Source organism: Marmota flaviventris, chromosome 9 (assembly GCF_047511675.1).
Source record: "Marmota flaviventris isolate mMarFla1 chromosome 9, mMarFla1.hap1, whole genome shotgun sequence".
NCBI classification, from domain to species: domain Eukaryota; kingdom Metazoa; phylum Chordata; class Mammalia; order Rodentia; family Sciuridae; genus Marmota; species Marmota flaviventris.
The window spans coordinates 13,031,497-13,050,503 of NC_092506.1; positions in this window are offsets into that span (position 1 = coordinate 13,031,497).

Sequence of the window (19,007 nt, forward strand, 5' to 3'; positions counted from 1 at the left end):
CTAGTGTTGGTATGAATTACCTTAAGCAGACATTGTGTAGTAGTTTTCTTTTTGTGTCTGGCTTATTTCACTTATTGTAATGTCCTCTAGATCATCCATATTATGGCAAATAACAGGATTGACTCCTTTTAAAAAGCTGAATAATATTCTACTGTGTGTGTATTTATTTACCTATTTCTTTATCTATATATTCACTGATAAAGAAATAGGTAAATATATATTCACTGATAGACACCAACATTGTTTCCACATCTTGCCTATTTGAATGATCTGCAATGAACATGGGAGTGACAATATCTTTATGAGGTTGTTATTTCATTTCCTAGTGTTTTCTATAATGCATGCACCAATCTCCGTCCCCATGAATGGTCTATGAAGTTTCAGTTATTTTTTAAAATCATGTCGTTAACAGATGTGAGGTGATCTCTCACAGTAGGTTTGATTTTCATTTTCATACTGATTAGTGATTTAGCTGTGTAAACTTTGGGCAAATCCTCTAGTATCTCTGGCCTCAGATTCTCCACCTGGAAATTAAGATTTTATGATTAGCAAATCCCTATCTCCTTTCCAACTCAAATCACTCCAAGGTTGGGAAAGAAAAGTTAGAAGCCTGAGATCATAAGAAGACGATGGGTAAGTAGGTATAGATCTAGTAGGGACATGGTGGCAGGGGACTGGCGTCAACAAGGAAAATTCTCCATGACAACCATGCCAAAGAGCAAGTGCCTGCAGTGCTTTCTTCCCCAATTGGATTAACTCCTTTTACCTCTCTCTGCTTTCAATGGCACAGTTAAGAGCATCCCCAGTTGTGCCATCTCTCTTGCTATAAGGGGACAGGTAGTTCATGATCAAAAGCACCCAAATAGGAGTGCAGTATAACCAATTGGAAAACTCTTTGGAAAGGAAATAGGCAGTTTGGCAAGAACTTTTGGCAAGAATTGTCTTCTTGTGGGATCCTGGTCAAGGTCAGAGGCAAAATATAGAACCGTGGATTCGTGGCATCTCATGTGGTTTTACAATAGGACCCCTGTGAAACAGGTTTATGGAAATGAGGCTCTCCCCTTCTTCACCTCTCCCCTTCTTCACCTCTCCCCTTCTTCACCTCTCCTCTTCTTCACCTCTCCCCTTCTTCACCTCTCTCCTCTCCCCTCTCCCTCACTTCTGCACCTGCACTTAGAGTTTTTCTTTCTTGAGTTCTATCTCTGCTTATCCAGATTCTCTGCCCTTCAGTAAATAGAATAATCTCAACCATAAAATTTCAGGTGTTACTCTGGGGCAGGGGATGGATGTTGCATTCTTAGGGATATGACCTTGAACTCTGTTACTCTTTGTGTTTTTTACAGAAAATGAAGATACTATGGTCATGTTAAAGAAATAGGCAATTTCAGCTGTTAGCAAGAACTAAAGGGTCTTATCTTCCTGAATCTGGCTCAGGAGACAGAGAAAATGGTAAATTCCATGCTGTCTTAATGTTTCTTCCAGTAAAACCCATGTGGAAAGGATTTATTAAACTCCACATCTCCCATTGCTGAACTCTTCCCCCTCCTTCTTACTTTCATAACTTTCACTTAGGACCCTTTCTTGAGTCTTTTTTATCCATATTCAAAGACCTTAGTGAAAAGAATATGCTCAACACATTCTTGGTATTACTCTAGGGTGAGAAATAGGTGCTGAACGACAGTTTGGCAATTCCAAAGGAAATGACCTTGAACTTTGTCACCTTCTGTTTGTTTTTTTTTGCTATAAAATGGGAATACAAGGACCATCTAGAGCCAAATGAGAGAATGCTGTCTACAAAGGCTGCCATTTTGTAAAACTAATAATTGAGAGTTTAATCAAAAATAGAAATTTACTGAGTTTCAGGGGAATTTCCAAAGATCAAAACATGCTCATCTGTGTTTCCCAGTTTTCTTCACTCCAAGGACCATGTGGATCCGACTTTTACCCTTGAGGATTTGTTTTTGGAAATAATTATAATTTGATTTCCATTTAAAGACACAACTTTTATTCCTGACTTCTGAGCAGTAAAAGACAAACTTAGTCTTCACGATTTGACAGAGTTTCCAGGGACAGTCTATTAGACCTGAAATACTTCAGATAGCTCTCACTGTCATCTTTGGTGGTTCTGGGAGTCTGAGGACACTATCCCAGGCAATACAGATTCGAAGGTGCCTACTCTAGGTACCCAGAGCATTGGCATAAATGTCCCCTTTAACCTTCATCATTTCATCTTTACCTTAACTTTGTTCCTCATTCAAGAATATTCCTGGCTTTACCTGATTTTGTACCTGGCACACTTTCTCAGACAGAATTTGTTTTTATTAGCTCAGAACTGGAAAGGTCTTGATTAGCTATATCCACCTGGTGAGACCTCCAACCAATATTTGAATCAGTCCATTTTTTTCTCCCTCAATTGTCTTGGGAGATGATGAACACATGCAAAATGTTAATTAAAGGAAGTAAGTGTATTTAGAATATTTTTTTTCCTTTTCCACTCTCCAGATTGTAGTAAGATAAGTTATTAGGATAAAATTTGTTATGAAGGATTAAAAAAACAATCCACATCACTTCACTCTTTTCTTGGAATGATGAGGTTACACAGAATACACTTAACTGTAACTGTCAGTGTCACCAGAGTGCAATAAAGAACGATGAATTTCATGTAGCTGATGGACCTACACTTTGACTTATTTTCACTGAAATGATTAATTGCACCGGTGTTTGGGGGAGTTGTAAGAGTTCACAATTTCAAAATATTTTCGTTAACTCATAGTGGATAAAATATCTGAGAAATTGTAATAGCATCACTCTAAGAGTAAGCAGAAAGATTTCTAAGTTCACAAAGCCATAACGGAAATTAAATAAAAATGAAATTCTTAGTTTCAAAGCCAATGGGTAAAGGAACCATTTACTAACGTATTTAACATGTATTTATCGAGATATGCAGAGGTTATGATGCTTAACATTGAGTAGTGGAACATCTCCACGAGTCTGCAGACTGTATCCAGCCCGTGCTGTCTGCTCAGCGGTAATTAGAGGAAATGGAGCATAAAGGAGGCATTAGGAATTTGCAGTCTGTCTGGGTGGGAGACAACACAATACTGCAAGATAAAAATAAGCACGCTGACTTATTAACAATATTATTAAATTTAGGCTAAGAGACCACCGAATTTCTGAAATAATTTTAAGCTCTCCTTGATACTTCAGTGTCAGTTCTATTCACTTTTACAGAGAAGTGATCATGGGGATGACAGTTAATAACACTTATTGAGTTCTTACTGCTTTAAGCCCTTCACATCATTCAGTCCCTGCTGCAACCTATACAGTGGTGAATACCATTGTCTCCATTTATCCACTGAGGCAATTGAGGCACAGAGAGATTAATAACCTGCTAAAGGTTACACTGACAGTAAGTAAATGTCAGATGAATCTAAACTCTTTCCCTCTGAAATTTTTTCTTGTTTTCTTCTTTTATATAAATAGGATCTGTAGAAAATAGAGAAAATACAGATAAGCATAAAAAGTAAATATCATACACCTATTACACTTAATGCTTGACATTGTATACAGTCTGTACATAGTATGTGTGCATGTGAATGTGTGTGTGTGTGTGTGTGTGTGAGAGAGAGAGAGAGAGAGAGAGAGAGAGACAGAGAGACTGAAAGACTGAGAATGAATGAGTGACAGATTAAATACATTTTTAAAAAGTATTTATTTTTTAGTTGTAGTTGGACACAAACCTTTATTTATTTATTTTTATGTGGTGCTGAGGATGGAACCCAGGGCCTCTCATATGCTAGTGAGTGCTCTACTGCTGAGCCCCAGCCCCAGCCTTACCTTTTTTTTCCTTCTAAAAAGGAAGAACTCTTTTGGGAGCTAATCTTTGGTTTGTTTGTAAGTCATCTTTTATATTCCAATCCTTACTATATTGTCCTCTTTTGGTAATTGTGACTATTTTTCCTAGTTCGTAATTGCATTTCAAGTATGTTTTGTATAACTAGATTTTTCCATCATAACCAAGATTTTAATTGATTTTTTATAGTTTTCTTTTTGCTTTCTATTTGGTGTTATGGTTCAGAACTATATTATATAAATATGTGTCTATTTAATCTTGTAATAACTTTTTTTACCCACAGTCCCACAGTAAGTTCTCATTTATTATTTATTTAAGGAAGAGTTTGTCATTTTCCTATTAATTTAAAATATTAACTTTATCATATATAAAATAACTACTAATGCTTCAATGCTTAAAGAATTTGTTTTTTAATATCTTTTTTTTGGTACTGAGGATGAGACCCAGGAGTACTCTACCACTGAGCTACATCCCCAGTCCTTAGATTTTTCTTTTGAGACAGCATATCTCTAAGTTGCCCAAGTGGGCCTCAAACTTGTGATCCTCCTACTTCATTTTCCAGAGTTTCTGGGATTAAAGGTTTGTTCCCACCGTGTCCAGCATCTATTTGTTCTTTGGTATATGTTTGTTATTATAAGAATAATTAATAACAATGTTCATAATACATTTTGATATCTGAAAGTGCAGGTCATTTCTAATTATTGATCTTTTCTAAAATGTTCTTGTATGTTAATTACTGATGAACTCATCTTAAGGAAAGACAGTTTGGCCTGGAGCATAAACAATAAATGATATCTAATATAAGATGTTATTGAGTTCTAGCTTACTGATTTCCTGATTTAAAACAAAACAAAACAAAACAATTCCTCTGTAGTGTTTTGGAAATTAAATATTCACATCAACCCTTTTTCTGTATCAAGGCCCATCTTATTTTGATGTTGGCTGTTCTTTAACTCTGTGTTTCCAAGGGCAAGGGAACTAAATAGAAAATGCTTGTGTGGCTTAAACAACTTCAAGGTCCTGGGTGATTGACCTGCATGGACCCCTGTCTGGAGGAAATAATGGCTCACAGTCTATAAGGCTTGTGATGTCTCAGGAAATTCTTTATATATATATATCTCCTCTTTGGCATTTTCATTTCATTCCTAAGTACAGCAGTCAGTCATGATTGTTGGTAAGCAATCAATGGTAATAACAACAAAAATCTACTAAACAATGACTATGTACCTGATTGTTTGTTAAATATTTGCATGAATTTCTGCTTATAACTATCATAGTAAACCTCAGGTACAAGGATTCTTCTTGTTCTCATTTTTCAGTGAGTAAATCAAGCTTAGTGTGTTCAGACCACTGGACTATTTGCTAGAGCAAGAGTGTGTCAGAACAAAAGCTCCAAGTCTGAACCCTTATGTAAGTTATCATGCTGTCCCCCAAGAAACAAAATACTCTCAAACTGAGACAACCCTTGGGGGCCAAGAGTGCACTGTACTTGCCTCCTTTTGGAGCACTTCGTATGAAGGATCCCCTAAGAAGGCTTGTTCCATAACTTTATCGGGCACACAAACTTCTGCTCTACAAAATATATTTGAATTATAAATTATAATATCATTTTCGAGGCTAGTTTGAAGACGTAGTATTAAATACATTTGTAAGAAGTTTGAGAAGTTATTATTAACAGGATAAATAATTTTTCTGAAGAACAAAGGGAAAAAATTAAATGTATTTAAATGACAATCCATGACAGGTCAATCACTAAAATTTATTCTGGAAAAATGCCACCTACACTTCTTTTATGATGATAAAGCAGGAGATACCTAATGAATGATAAGAAATGGTTTTTTAAACATTTATTTTGATCAAAAAATTAAAAAAATTATTTCAATGATCTTTACATATAATAATCAAAGCATTTCTGTCGTACATTTTTCAAAAGTTCCGGTCCACTTTTTAAATCTCTTTGTTAATTCTTATGAGACTCCATGAATTACTTGAGAGCCTGGAGCACTGAACAGGCATTGGGTGATAATTTGAGATGCAAGGCTAGAGTCTTTCTCCACAGCAGTGAACATTTCTCTTTTCCCAGTGCTCGATGGAGGGAAAGATGGATACACAGGACAGTGGAATTGCTATAATTACTCTGAGTTTTCAATGCATTCTCTTGTCTACTCTCTGATACTGGGAGCACCAAGGCAATGACTGGGGGAAAAAAATTCTCCAGAGACCACCCAGTTTATCTCCTGGGGTTCATCAGGCACTTCTTGTGAGACATGCCCTAAAACTGTCAAACTTTCCTGCATTGACACATTCTTTGTGCAAGTCCTGACTGCTCTATAAAAATCTTCTTTGGGATAGCCAATGTCCTAGTTTTCCTTACATCCTGTGGCTATATTTTCACGTCCATCATGAAGATCATGTCTGCTAAAGGCAGGCCCAAGGAATCAATGCTACAGAAACACAGTGTCCTTGCATCTTGGATGCTCACTATTTTTGTGTTATATCAGTTTGTCCTCTTCATTTATTAATCTACTGACAAGTATTTGTGAAACAGAAAAATTTAGAAAAAAGGTTTTTGCTTCCACAATTGAAGACTACTCAAATCAGGATTCTGTCTCTAAAGAAGACACTTGGCTGAGGCCCTTAGGACCCAGAACTATTGCCTTCCAAATGCTATGCCACAGTATTATAAAGAAATGGTGGTGCTATGGACTATTCTGTTTCCAGACTGAGGCAGAAAAGCAGACATAGAAAAAATGTACTGTTTGCCAGAAATAAAGACGTACATTGTCCTGGTTGTGTCTCCTGGAAAGACTTAGCTGAGATAGCTATTTTGTCTTCAGTAAATCAGTGTTAATTCTCTGTTTTGGATCCTGTGTCTGTTTCTACCAGCTACAGCCTAAGGAAAGAGAAGGCAACCTAAATCATGAAGAGCCATATGGTTTCTTCAGTTCCAGTTACTTAGAAATCTGATGATTTGAATCTTACATCTAGGTTCCAGTGAGGATCTATGATGGGGTTGATAATTCAAAGCCTAAGTCACTGCCTGTAGCAATTCCTGATGTCATGAACCCTGACCTCTCTCACCTTCCCCCATTACATTCAGACAATTACCCTTGATTGACACAGTCAATGGGATCTCACTATAAAATTATATCTGATATTTCAGGCATTTATTCAAGTCTGGTATTAGAAAGACTTGTGTGGATTCACTGCAATAGTGGAGTCACTGAATATTCAATGTTGCAGAAAGAAACAACAAATATGGCAATTCTTTCTTATTGCCATGTATGCTCAGCGTTTTATGTTTTAGAGTTTGGTTGCACAGAGTGATACAACGGATGAAGTGGAGTAACACAGTTTCATGCTTTTTAGGAAGTTCCAAGGGTCAGGAGAGGAAATAAATAATGGCACAGTCTGGATTCTCCTCTCTGTGCAGTTATCTCTATCTTAAGGAGGACGTAAAGCATGTGGTTTTAGTGCTCTGGTTAAAAAGAGGACCAAGACGTATAACAATGACTATTGATATGCTGTATTGCTTAGATTCACACAAACTCTTAAAAACCAGAGGCTATTATATCTACTCTTTCTTCTTATTATTTCTGCTGTTATTGTTATTATTATTATTATTATTTTGGTGCTGGGGAATTGAACCCAGAGGTGCTTTACAACTGAGCTACATCCCTAGAACTTTTTATTTTTTTTTGTTTGGAGACTAAGTTGCTTAGGGTCTTGGTAAGTTGCTGAGGTTGGCCTTGAACTTGCCATCCTCCTGCCTCAGCCTCCTGAGTTGTTGGGATTACAGGCAAGTGCCATCATTCTTGTCTATATATTATTTTTGAAGATTCATTAGATTCTTAACGTGCCTTGGAGTCTCAATTTTGATGAGTCGAGTGGATTATCCTACTTAATTAGGGAATGTAAGTGGAGAGGTATTTTAGTGCTTTGCCAAATCTTCTGTGAATTCACACATGGCCAAATTGAGAGAAAGTAGAATTGTGGAAATGATGAAAGAATGGGAAAGCTCACCCATGTCAAAGAAATGATGCAATATGAATAAATGCTGTGATAGTCCATCCAGGCATAGTTATGTGCTTAGAAGCATCGTTCTCTAAAGGTGTGTAAAAATGTATGAGGAGTGTGTTCCAAAAGGGCCATGAGGTCTTAAGTAAGACATCACTATGCCAGGGCTTAGCAGACAATATCCGCACCTCAGGGACCCATCCACCTCTTGATGGGCTCAGATGAGTTCAAGGAGGTGATTCACAGAAACTGCTGAGGGGATTTGGAAGCAGCCTTCTGGGAGATGGGGCTGATGGCTAAGATCCCTTCCAAGAACTGACTCCACGGGCTGCTGTTCAGAATCATTATCTATAGGTCCAATGAGTGATATCACTAAAGTATGACCTTGAAGAACAAAACAGGGCAAAGTAAAAGCACAGATATTCAGACTTGCTCCTGAAGATTTGGTATGATGGTATATTCCAGATTGTACTATCAGCTGAGCCACACATTCTAACCCAGGCCAGACTATGGGACTAAAAAGACATTTGAGCTTCCTCCCTGTAAATCTCCCTGAATGGTGTAGAGATTTGGCCATATCATATATGTGGGGAAATAGTTGATCTGCCATGCACCCCCAAGGGTTAGCTAGATAAATGGTTCAAGGTGGGTGGTGAAGATGAAAAGAGAAATAAGAAAGGATTCCTGTCCTTATATCCCGGTGGGAGCTTGACCCATGTATGAAATAATAATCTACAGTTCAGGAGTAGTTCCGTGTAAGAAGATTGAAACAGACTTACAGCTAAGGAAGGGGACAAGAATCAACAGCTCACAGAAATTAGCAGGGTTCAATCAGAGGTTAAGTCAAGTGAGGGAGTTTGCAAGATTAATTTGGACAAGAGAAGTTCATTCCCAGGAGGGGAGTAAGTAGCCAAGTTCAGTGACCTGAATGTTCAGAAGGTTTTCATTCAGAACTGAGTAATGTAAAAAATGAAAAAAATGAATATTAATTTTAATGTAATGGTCCAGAATTTCACTTTGAAACTGCAAAGTGTCAAAAAGCCAAAATTAGAGAGACTCTAGGAGTGGATCATTTATCTCCATTCTCCTTTCTGATCTCTTGGCTTAAATAATCTTCCTAAAACAAACCTTAAGTCCTTCTAAGCCACCGAATACTTCTGTCTTTTTCAAATACTTTCAATGATGTCCTATTAAAGTATTTTAAAGTAAAGATCAAACTCATTAGGTCATTAGAATCATTTTATAAGACTATTTGGACTGGGGGACTGATTGTGAGAAGGAGCAGAAATCTAAACCTTAGGAAGCTCTGTTGTCATCCAAATCAATTCTTTCTCGTAGACACTGTCAAGGTCTAAATAATAGAGGAGAGACAGAGCTTTGGAGGACAGAACTAACTTGAGACATGTATAATCTCTATCTACTGGATCCCAATTTTCCAGGATTTTAGATTCCTGAAACATGCAGCTGTGTCTGTGCACACTGAGATTAGAATTTGGTTTTTAGTCCTTGTGGGGAATGGGTGATTGAAATTGTGCTTTCTACTTCACAATCAACATTTTACCAACTCTAATCCTACCAACAGTGTCATTCAGATTTGTCTGAAAGATGTATGGATGACATTGTTGTAGGATCAGAGTTAAAATAACTGTTACATTAAAAGAGTATTAAACATTGCCTGCTGCCTCCCAGTGCTCCACCAGCCTGCAGATGTCACAAGTGTTCCAATGGCTGCTTACTGCTATATGCTCCCCACAAGTGGGCTGCAAAGCCACTCGCAAGCCACCAACCCTGGCCTCAGCAGTAGGGTTGAGCTTCTGCTGGAACCTTTTCCACTAAGCCCCTTCACCTCTGCCAGGGGCCACGGCACGCCATGCAGCCTGACATCCACATAAGAGAGCTCACGTCTGGTTGGATTGCTCTAGGAGCAACAAGAAATGGGTGGAATGAGGTTTGTGTGGATAGATGCCAAGGCGGAAGTTCTGTGTCATTTTTGAAGGAGAAAGCTGAACCAGGTTGGGGGGGGAGGTACTAAATATTCAGTTCCCCTTCACTCCAGAAAACATCAACAAGGACATGCCACAGAGGTGCAGGCATTTACCACCCCTCCCCACATGACAGAACACAAAAATGAAAGGCCCAGTAAGAAATGTCTCCATCTGATATAGCTCGGCAAGAAATAATCTAAGACTTTCTAATGCCCCAATAAAAACTTCAAAAAGCATATTTTAGTTTTGTTAAGCTGAAAATATGTTATATTTTATAGAAGGTGATTCTTTGACATTTTTTGGCAGAGATGGTGCCTCTTCCCATGTGTCTTGCTTATTCCCAATTTTAAGTTCCCATGAAAACAACTGCAAAAGTTACAAATAGAGAACAATGTGATTAACTGGGAATGAGAGATAGTGAACATCCATGGACCAGAAAACGTGAAAAATTGTAGTCTCTGTACTGATGGTGTTTGATTAAATGGTCTTGTTTAAGTGAGGGGAAGCTTTGGAGATTCTCCAGTGATTTCCTCTACCTATAATTGCAAACATGCTAAGTGAATGCAAGCTGAAGAGCAAGCAGGAGAACAGTAACAATATAGTAATAATAATAAAATATAACCAATTTCATCCCACCAGAAAGATCCATTTGAAAAGATGCAAGAACAAAAAGGAGACATAATTGTTAAGACATTTAAGGTTACATGGTGTGTGTGTGTGTATGTGTGTGCGCGCGCGCGTGTGTGTATGTTTGTAATTCACTCATGAGTATTTCTTACTAATGCAAGAAAAGTAGCGTTTAAGGGAGCGAATAGGTACAATTGTTAGAAAAAGGGTGCCTTTGGTAGAAAAAAATTGGTCACCCCATGTGGACAAAGCAAGATGAAATTATGAAAATAAATACCCTGACTTTACTCCCCTTCCATCTTTTGTTTGGTCAGCCCCTCTCAACTCAAAGGCAAAGGATTAGGAAGACCTGTGAAGCTGTCCATACTTCATACCCAGGGTCAGTCTGTTTAATTGTGATACCACTTACCACATCATGGATCACCAGTATCTCATCTCCCATTGGGAGACTCTCAGCCTGAGGACGCCATCAAAGCAACATAAGAGCCCTTTGAGGTCTATTTCTTTGGATCCCACTCCTCATCCTAACTTCTACCAGCCAGAGTCTAGTCAAGGAAGAATGGCAGTGATACAAGTTAGCTGAACTAGGCCAACTTGATCCTCTAGTCCAACACTTACTACACCCTTGCTGCAGTTCATGTGACGGAAACTTGGCCCTCAGTATAAAAGTGCTGATGGACACTTTAAGAGATGGAGTCAAGTGAAAGGTCCTACGTCACCGGGGAAATGTTCCTAGGAAGGGAATGATGATTTACTGAGCTGAAAGTGAGAAGTTATTACAGAATAGGCCTGACCCCTGAACCTCTCTCTGGCCACCTGTTTGGGGATATGATCTCTCCTGTCATATAGGCACTCCTGCCATCCACCATGAAGTGCTCATCGGAGCCAAGCTGGTGCTGATTTTGTGCCCTTGAGTCTCCAGAATTGTGAGCTGAATATACCTCTTTCCTTCATAAATGTAGCCAGCCCTACATATTTCTTAGTAGTAATACAAATAGACAAATACAATCAGTCACTCACCACTTTTTCCTTATTCTCTGCTCTGTGGCATAAAAATATTATTGAAAATGTAAAAAAAAAGTGCTGTGGGTAATGTTGATATGAAAAAGAGGGACATTTATGTTTATTGACAGCACAGAAAACCAAGCTGTTGGAGAAACTGGACAGTGCAACATGAAACACCTTAGATATATATACTCTGTTTACATGAGTTTGACTTCTTTACGCTGCACACATTCAGTGAGAGCCTGTGGTATTTGTCCTGTGTGCCTGGCTATGTCACTTAGTATGGTGTCTTCAGGTTCATCCACTCTGTTGCAAACAAATGTATTGCCTTTTTAAAAGCTATATGTTTTAACTGAAAAATAAGAGTATATGTTTATGAGGCACGGTGTGATGGTTTGATGCATGTACACATTGTGGAGAGATCAGGTCAGGCTAATTAACATCCAGCCTCAAATACTTGGAATTCCTTGGTGCTGAGAACTTTTAAAATCCAGTCCTACTGCTATTTTAAAGCATACAATATATTATCATTATTAACTTTGCTCACAGCACTTTCCTGTGCTGAACATCAGATCATGAGAATCTATTCTTTCTAACTGATACTTTGTGTCTTTTGATAATAGCTCACCTTTTCCTATCTGGCTCCCTCCAGCCCCTAGATGGCAACAATCAGCCTGATTTAATCATTCCTCACTGGAAACATCTATCAGAGCATCACTGTGTACCCCATAAAAATGTGCAACTCTTATTTGCCTGATAAAAATAAATTTAAAAAACTAAAGATAAAACAAGAATACCTTTCATATGCCTTGTCTTTTTCCACATTAATTTCCTAAGTAACTGTTAAGTCTCTGCAAATATATTGGCATTTTGATGGGTGTTTCATAAAATCATGTTCTAATTGGGGAGAATAGCTTTTTTTGGGGGGGGGGGCGGGAGAGGGTACCAGGGATTGAACTCAGGCACTGGTCCACTGAGCCACATCCCCAACCCTATTTTGTATTTTATTTAGAGACAGGGTCTCAGGGAGTTGCTTAGCACCTTGCTTTTGCTGAGACTGGCTTTGAACTCGTGTACCTCCTTCCTCAGCCTCCCAAGCTGCTGGGATTATAAGCGTGGGCCACCGCTCCTGACAAGTTTGGAGCTCTTTACAATATTGATTCTTTTATTCCATGACATCAGGCAGTAACAGGAACAAATCAGCTTTAGTAAGTAAAAACTCATGACTCTGGGCTCATGAATAGACTTCTTTCCTGCCAGAGTCATTTTGATCATGTCCTCAATGATCAAGGCTGGTTGATGTCAAAAGGCCCAGTTGGTCTGTGCACTTGGATGTTGAGTTTCTCTTCTGTGGTGAGTTACTTTATTGGACACAGATTTTTTCACACTCATACCGGCTCCTCTATGTCAGTGTTCTGAGTTCACCCCAGCCCACCCTGTCTGCAGTCTTCCAACTTTTCTCCTTCCAGGTCCCTGGGCAGCCATTCAGGTCTTTTACCACTACCCACTTGTCCACATGTCAGTTCTGATCTGAGGCTCTTCTTCCACACAAAATGAATGGCCTGGTTTTTTTCTTCCAAGCCCTCCTATGAAGCAGGATTTCTGACCTTAATACTATCAGAATTGGTACTAGATTTGAGTTTCCCTTCTTCCCCAACAACTTCTTGTTTGTTTCTCTTGAACCTATACTTGTCAAAGAGGCATCTACCAGGATAATAGAAATACAACTTAAAAACACATTGGTATCCAAGTGCAGTGGTGTAAGCCTGTAATCCCAGCAGCCAAGGCTGAGGCAGGAGGATCATGAGTTTGAAGTCAGCCTCAATAACTTAGTGAGGCCCTAAGCAACTCAGTGAGAACCTCTCTAAATAAAATTCAGTTGGGGATGTGGCTCAAAGGTTAAGCATCCCTGGGTTCAATCCCAGTACCAAAAAAAAAAAAAAAAAAAAAATGGTAGCTTTTAATCTTTTTAATTTCCTGGAAACTCCCCCCCAATTCAGCACCCATAAAGCCAACAAAGCCATTTAGCACAAAAGGCTCTTTACAGAAAGTTATTTGAAAGCTTCCATTTTAATCTTCCTGTTATTTCTCCACTTTTACTTTCTAGTTTTTGATTCAAAATTTTTATGAGCATAATGATAGGAATAATTTTGGTTTTCTAGAAAATCAATAAAATTATCATCAATGACTTATATCCTCTAGAAAATTATCATCAACATACTTTTCAATAAAACTGTTATTAATTTCTAGGAATTAGAATATTCTAGGAAATTTCATCTATTTTTATCTTATTATCTCACCATCATGGATATATTCTCTTAAAATTTAAAACCTTATTCATTCTTAGAACCTTTTCTAAATTTGGATGTTGTCTATATTTTTTTGCACAATATTTCATAAGCCTGTCTACTTCCTTGAAGACCTGTCACATTTAGTTATAAATTCTGTTCTCTATCCCCAAAATACTTCTGCATACTATTTTTTCCTCAAGGTTTGAATTGACATTCTTCTTTCAAGTACTTCAATTGAGACCTTTGTGATATTATTTTCTTTTCAAATATGATTATTTTCTGATTTTAGTATTGGCTGCATCTCTAAATGTTGCTACATTTTATTCATTTTCAGTATTTCAAGAGACAATTTGTACATTACACTGTCTTACACATGAACTTTTGGGGGATACATCATGTCCAAACCATAACAATAGTGTGCCTGGTTTTTGTCTCTGTCTAAAAAATGAATATAACACATTCACCACTTAACCTTAAATGTTTTAAATATTAAATTTAATTTTTGTTCTTGCTTCTTTTTCCATGACTCTTTCTGGTAGGCTGGTGTTCATTAGTGGTTTTGTTTTCTTCTGACTGTGTTGTTATAGCTCTCCCAATTACCCTTCAGCTTGCATTCACTTGGTGTGTTTGCAATTCTGAGTAGAGATCTGAGCTTTCCCCTCATTTCTAATACAAGACCTTTTACTCCAAGACCAACAGTGACTATAAATCTCTCACTATCGCTTACCTCTCTTGATAATAAACATGGTTCTCTATTTGTAACTTTTGCTAATCATTTTTTAAATGTTTCATTTATTTATTTATTTTAAAAATTTGAGACAGCGTTTTGCTAAGTTTCCCAGGCTGGCCTGGAACTTGCCATCCATCTGCCTCAGCTTTCTGAGTTGCTGAGATTAAGGTGTGTTGCAAGCCATTTTAATAGGAATAAGCAAAACACTTGGGTAAAACCTATCATCTTGTCCAGAAATTTCCAATACTTACAATTTTAAAAAGTACGACACATTTTCAGTTTAAAATTACAAAATTACAAATATGCTTTTAATGTATAGTTTCTTAACTCAAATTTTGCCAATGATGTCATTCACAAACCTTTCAAATAAATTTGAATGACACTGTTGGTATGATTAGAATTCACGAAGTACCACTGTACAGCAGAAAGCACGATTTTAATCATCTATCTCCCCCAGCTCTGAGGGACTAAAATCCAAATCCTCATCTTGGTGTGTACAGACACAGCTGCTTATTCCAGGATCTAAAAGCTGGACGCACTGGGATTCCGTAAGTGGAGATTAGGGATGTCTCAATTGAGTCCTGCTCTCTCCTCTGTTATTTAGATCATGACAGTGTAAGGGGACGGATAGATGAGGGTGGTGGCAACACACGGTTAGGAGAATAATTATATAAAATGAGCCCACAGTGCTGACCCCTCACTTGCTTTCTTTGCCAAGAAGCAATCTGCCTGCAGCCCTGCCTGGCCTGGGTGAACAGGATTTGTCACATTCCTCAGCAAACTGAAGGTCAGGCAGGCAGTGTGGGTAATGAATGGCGGGGTTGAGAAAGGATGAGGGCTGATTATTACTGGTTATCACACCAAGAGGACAACGAGTTGGTAAACTCTGTGATCCTGCTCCTGGGTCCTCTGGTTGTTAACAATTAACCTTGTGGCCTGTCCCTGTTCTTCAGCACGTAGATGGAGAAGAATGAGAAGGCAATAATTAAAAGGGGTTCTGAGGCCTAGGAAAGAGCAAGACACAGCCTCTCCCATGGACTCTAAGCTCTGGGTCCCCTTCTCCTAGGAGAAGTCTGTCTCCTAAATAAAATCTATTTCCTAAATAAAACTTGCTTTCTGTGTTTGCCTGGGTGTTTTTCGGGTATTTAGTCATTGACATTAGGGAAGAAGGACCTGGTTTCTGATCCCCATTCCTGGTCTCCAAGGCCAGTATCAACACTGTGTGTGAAAAAGAGAGAATTAAATTGGAGGATACCAGAGTTTCCTAAGGTTCAACTTTCTGCTCATTCTCAAAAATAATTTCCTGGTCCAAATAGTCTTTTTAAAATAATTTCTTAATGGCACATTATAATTATACATAATAAAGGGGTCCATTGTGCCAGGTACTAACATATTTAGATTAATTTAGTTCCCCTCTCCCCACACCCCTTCCTCTACTTTACAGGTCTTTAGCTTCCACATTTGAGAGAAAACATGGACCCTTGACTTTCTGAGTCTTATTTCACTTAATATAATGTTCTCAAGTTTCAATCATTTTCCAGCAAATGACATAATTCCATTCTTCTTTATGGCTGAATAGGACTCCATTGTGCATATATACCACATTTTCTTTATCCGTTCATCAGTTGATGGACACCTAGGCTGGTTCCATAGCTCTGCTATTGTGAATTGTGCTGCTATCAACATGGTACACACAGTATTGTCACAGTATGCTGCTGGTCCAAATAGTCTTAATTCTAATAAATAATGAGTTTGATCTTTATTTCAAGCTATTTGAATAGAACATTATTAAAAGTATTTGAATAAAACTAAAAGCATTCAGTATCTTAGAGAACCATCCTAACATCCCACCCGCTGTGAGGCTGTCCTCCTTTTGGGAGACCCAGAGCGTGCCTCCCTGTCTTTGGAAGCAGCCTGCTGCCCTTCCAACCAGAGCTTGTGGTCCTGTCCTGCTGCATGCTCCTTCAGCTACACAAGCAGACTGGCACCCTGTTCTGACATCCCCTAAGCTGGTGGGCACGCCTTAGTGTGCTCCTTTATCTTAAGAAAAAGGCTGGAGTCCTCCCTGCCTCAAGGACACCCCACAGCTTCTGCAAACTCCTGCAGTCTAGGCCAGTGGGTCACTCCCAGGCCTCACTGATGTACCAACAGCTGAAGAATCTGCATGAAGACTACAGTGTTGCGCTGACTCAGAACCAAGGAGAATGCATGTCTGCCAACCTGCATCCTGAAGGAGGAAGCCTTTCCCTAGGAAAGCCCCTCCGTGTAGTCAGAAGAGATGACCATTCCAGCAGGGGCACAGATGTGAAGGTAGCGATGCAAGAAACATGACCCAGGAAGTAAACCTGACACCACCCAAGGAGCACCTTGATTCTCTAGTAACTGACCCCAAGGAAAGGGAAATTTCTGAATCACCCCCCACAAAAAAAAAAAATTAACACGGCTGGGCATGGGGGCACACTTGTAATCCCAGCAGCTCCGGAGGCTGAGGCAGAGGATCAGGAGTTCAAAGTCAGCCTTAGAAATTTAGTGAGGCCCTAAGCAACTCAGTGAGACCCTGTTTCTAAAATAAAATACAAAAAAGAGCTGGGATGTGGCTCGGTGCTTAAGTGCCCCTGAGTTCAATTTCCAGTACCAACACACACACACACACACACACAAACACACAACATACTGTTCTTAAGGAAACTCAACAAGATACAAATAAATACAGATAGGTGATTTAGTGAAATCAGGGAAACCATTCATGATCTAGAGGAGAAATTCAACAATGAAGGAAGCAATCAGGCCCTAGGATTTTCTTTGGTGGGATTTTTTTTTTTACATTACTGATTTAATTTCTTCACCCAGTGTCCATTAACATTTGATTTTAAAAAAGGATGAGATTCTGTCATTTGTGACCACAAGGATGAGCATGGAGGACACTGTGTTAAGGACAATAATGCAGACACAGAAAGACAAATACCTCATGACCTCGCTCGTATGTGGAATCAAAAAAAAAAGAAAGATCCTATAGAGGCTGAGGGTAGAACAGTGACTATGAGACTGGGTGGGCACGAGGGTTGGGGATGGGACAAGGCGGGTGTGCAATGTTGTGGAGAGGAGGAATAAACTGTGGTATTCTATTGCACACGAGGGTGTCTATATTATATATTTCAAAATAGAAGATTTTTGAATATTCATATCACAACAAATAATGAATACTTAGGGAGATGGGTAAGATGGTTACCCTGATTTGAACATTGCACTATGTATACACATATCAAAACATCATGTTTATTTTTAAAAATACTTAAAAATTTAAGATATTAAAGAATTAAATCTGTGCAATATTATGGAAATATCCTCCACTTGCTCCTAAAACATGTGTGTCTCCTATTGAAGCCCTTGTGGTCCCTTAGGAATAGATTTCTCTCCCACATTTTTACACATCTGTAAAGAGCAATGTTTCTAAGCACAAGCCCCTCTCTGGAGGACTGCCTGGTACCCTTTATTCTATGGCTCTGTTTCCTTGGCATGGGATGAGCCCTTACATTCTCTCAGAGCTTCTGCCATCCCCTCTTCTCAACCCTTGCCAACTGTAAACTCACGACAATTTGGCAAAGCCTTTGAGCATCTCTTCATTTATAATCCTTAATTAAACAGAAGAGCCTACGTGACCTTAACCAGAATTGGATTCCCTAGGCAACATTAAGAATTCAATAAATCTCCAGAGGTGATACATAAATATATTATCTGGCTTATTTCAGTATGCCCACATCTGGACAACCTATCATAACAATAATCATTATCATAATCTTGATCCACTTTTTAACCCAGAGAACTAGAACCACATTCTCCGTAAGACAAAGATATGCGTACAGAAAGAACCCCATCTGAGTCAGTAGCACTCTGAGCTCTTGGAGTTTCCTGGAAGATATCAACAGTTATTCTATTTCACCCATTGTATCATCTCACCCACCTTAAAACTCTCGAACACAAAATATTGAACATAGGCAGTAGAAAGAATGTATATCAGTTCCCTGTATTTATTGTTAGTCTTTATTATTAGAATGAATTCCCACAGGTTTCTATTATTCAGTGACTCTTTATCATTACAATCAATTCATACAGGTATTACACCAAACTTGAACAGGTTCCTGAAACATTAGAAACAATTCAACTGATGAGATTCCACTGGTTGTGTCAACCAAGGGTAAATTGTCTGGATTGAATGAGAGATGGTAAGAGAGGTCAGGGTCCCACATCAGATCTTGCTATTGCCTGTGGCATGAACTGTGAATATCTCCTGTGGTATATTCTCACAGGATCCTGGGTGCAAAAACTAAACCCTAAGTAAGTGGCACTGAAAAAATCATATCCTTCTTTCCACCATGATTCAGATCATTTCTTTCTCACCTAGACAACAGGTGGTGGAGAAGGATAAGACCATCAACTTGTTAGACAATTAGCTATGAGGAATGCCTTAGACAAACGTGGGCTATCTTGATTTGGTCTTT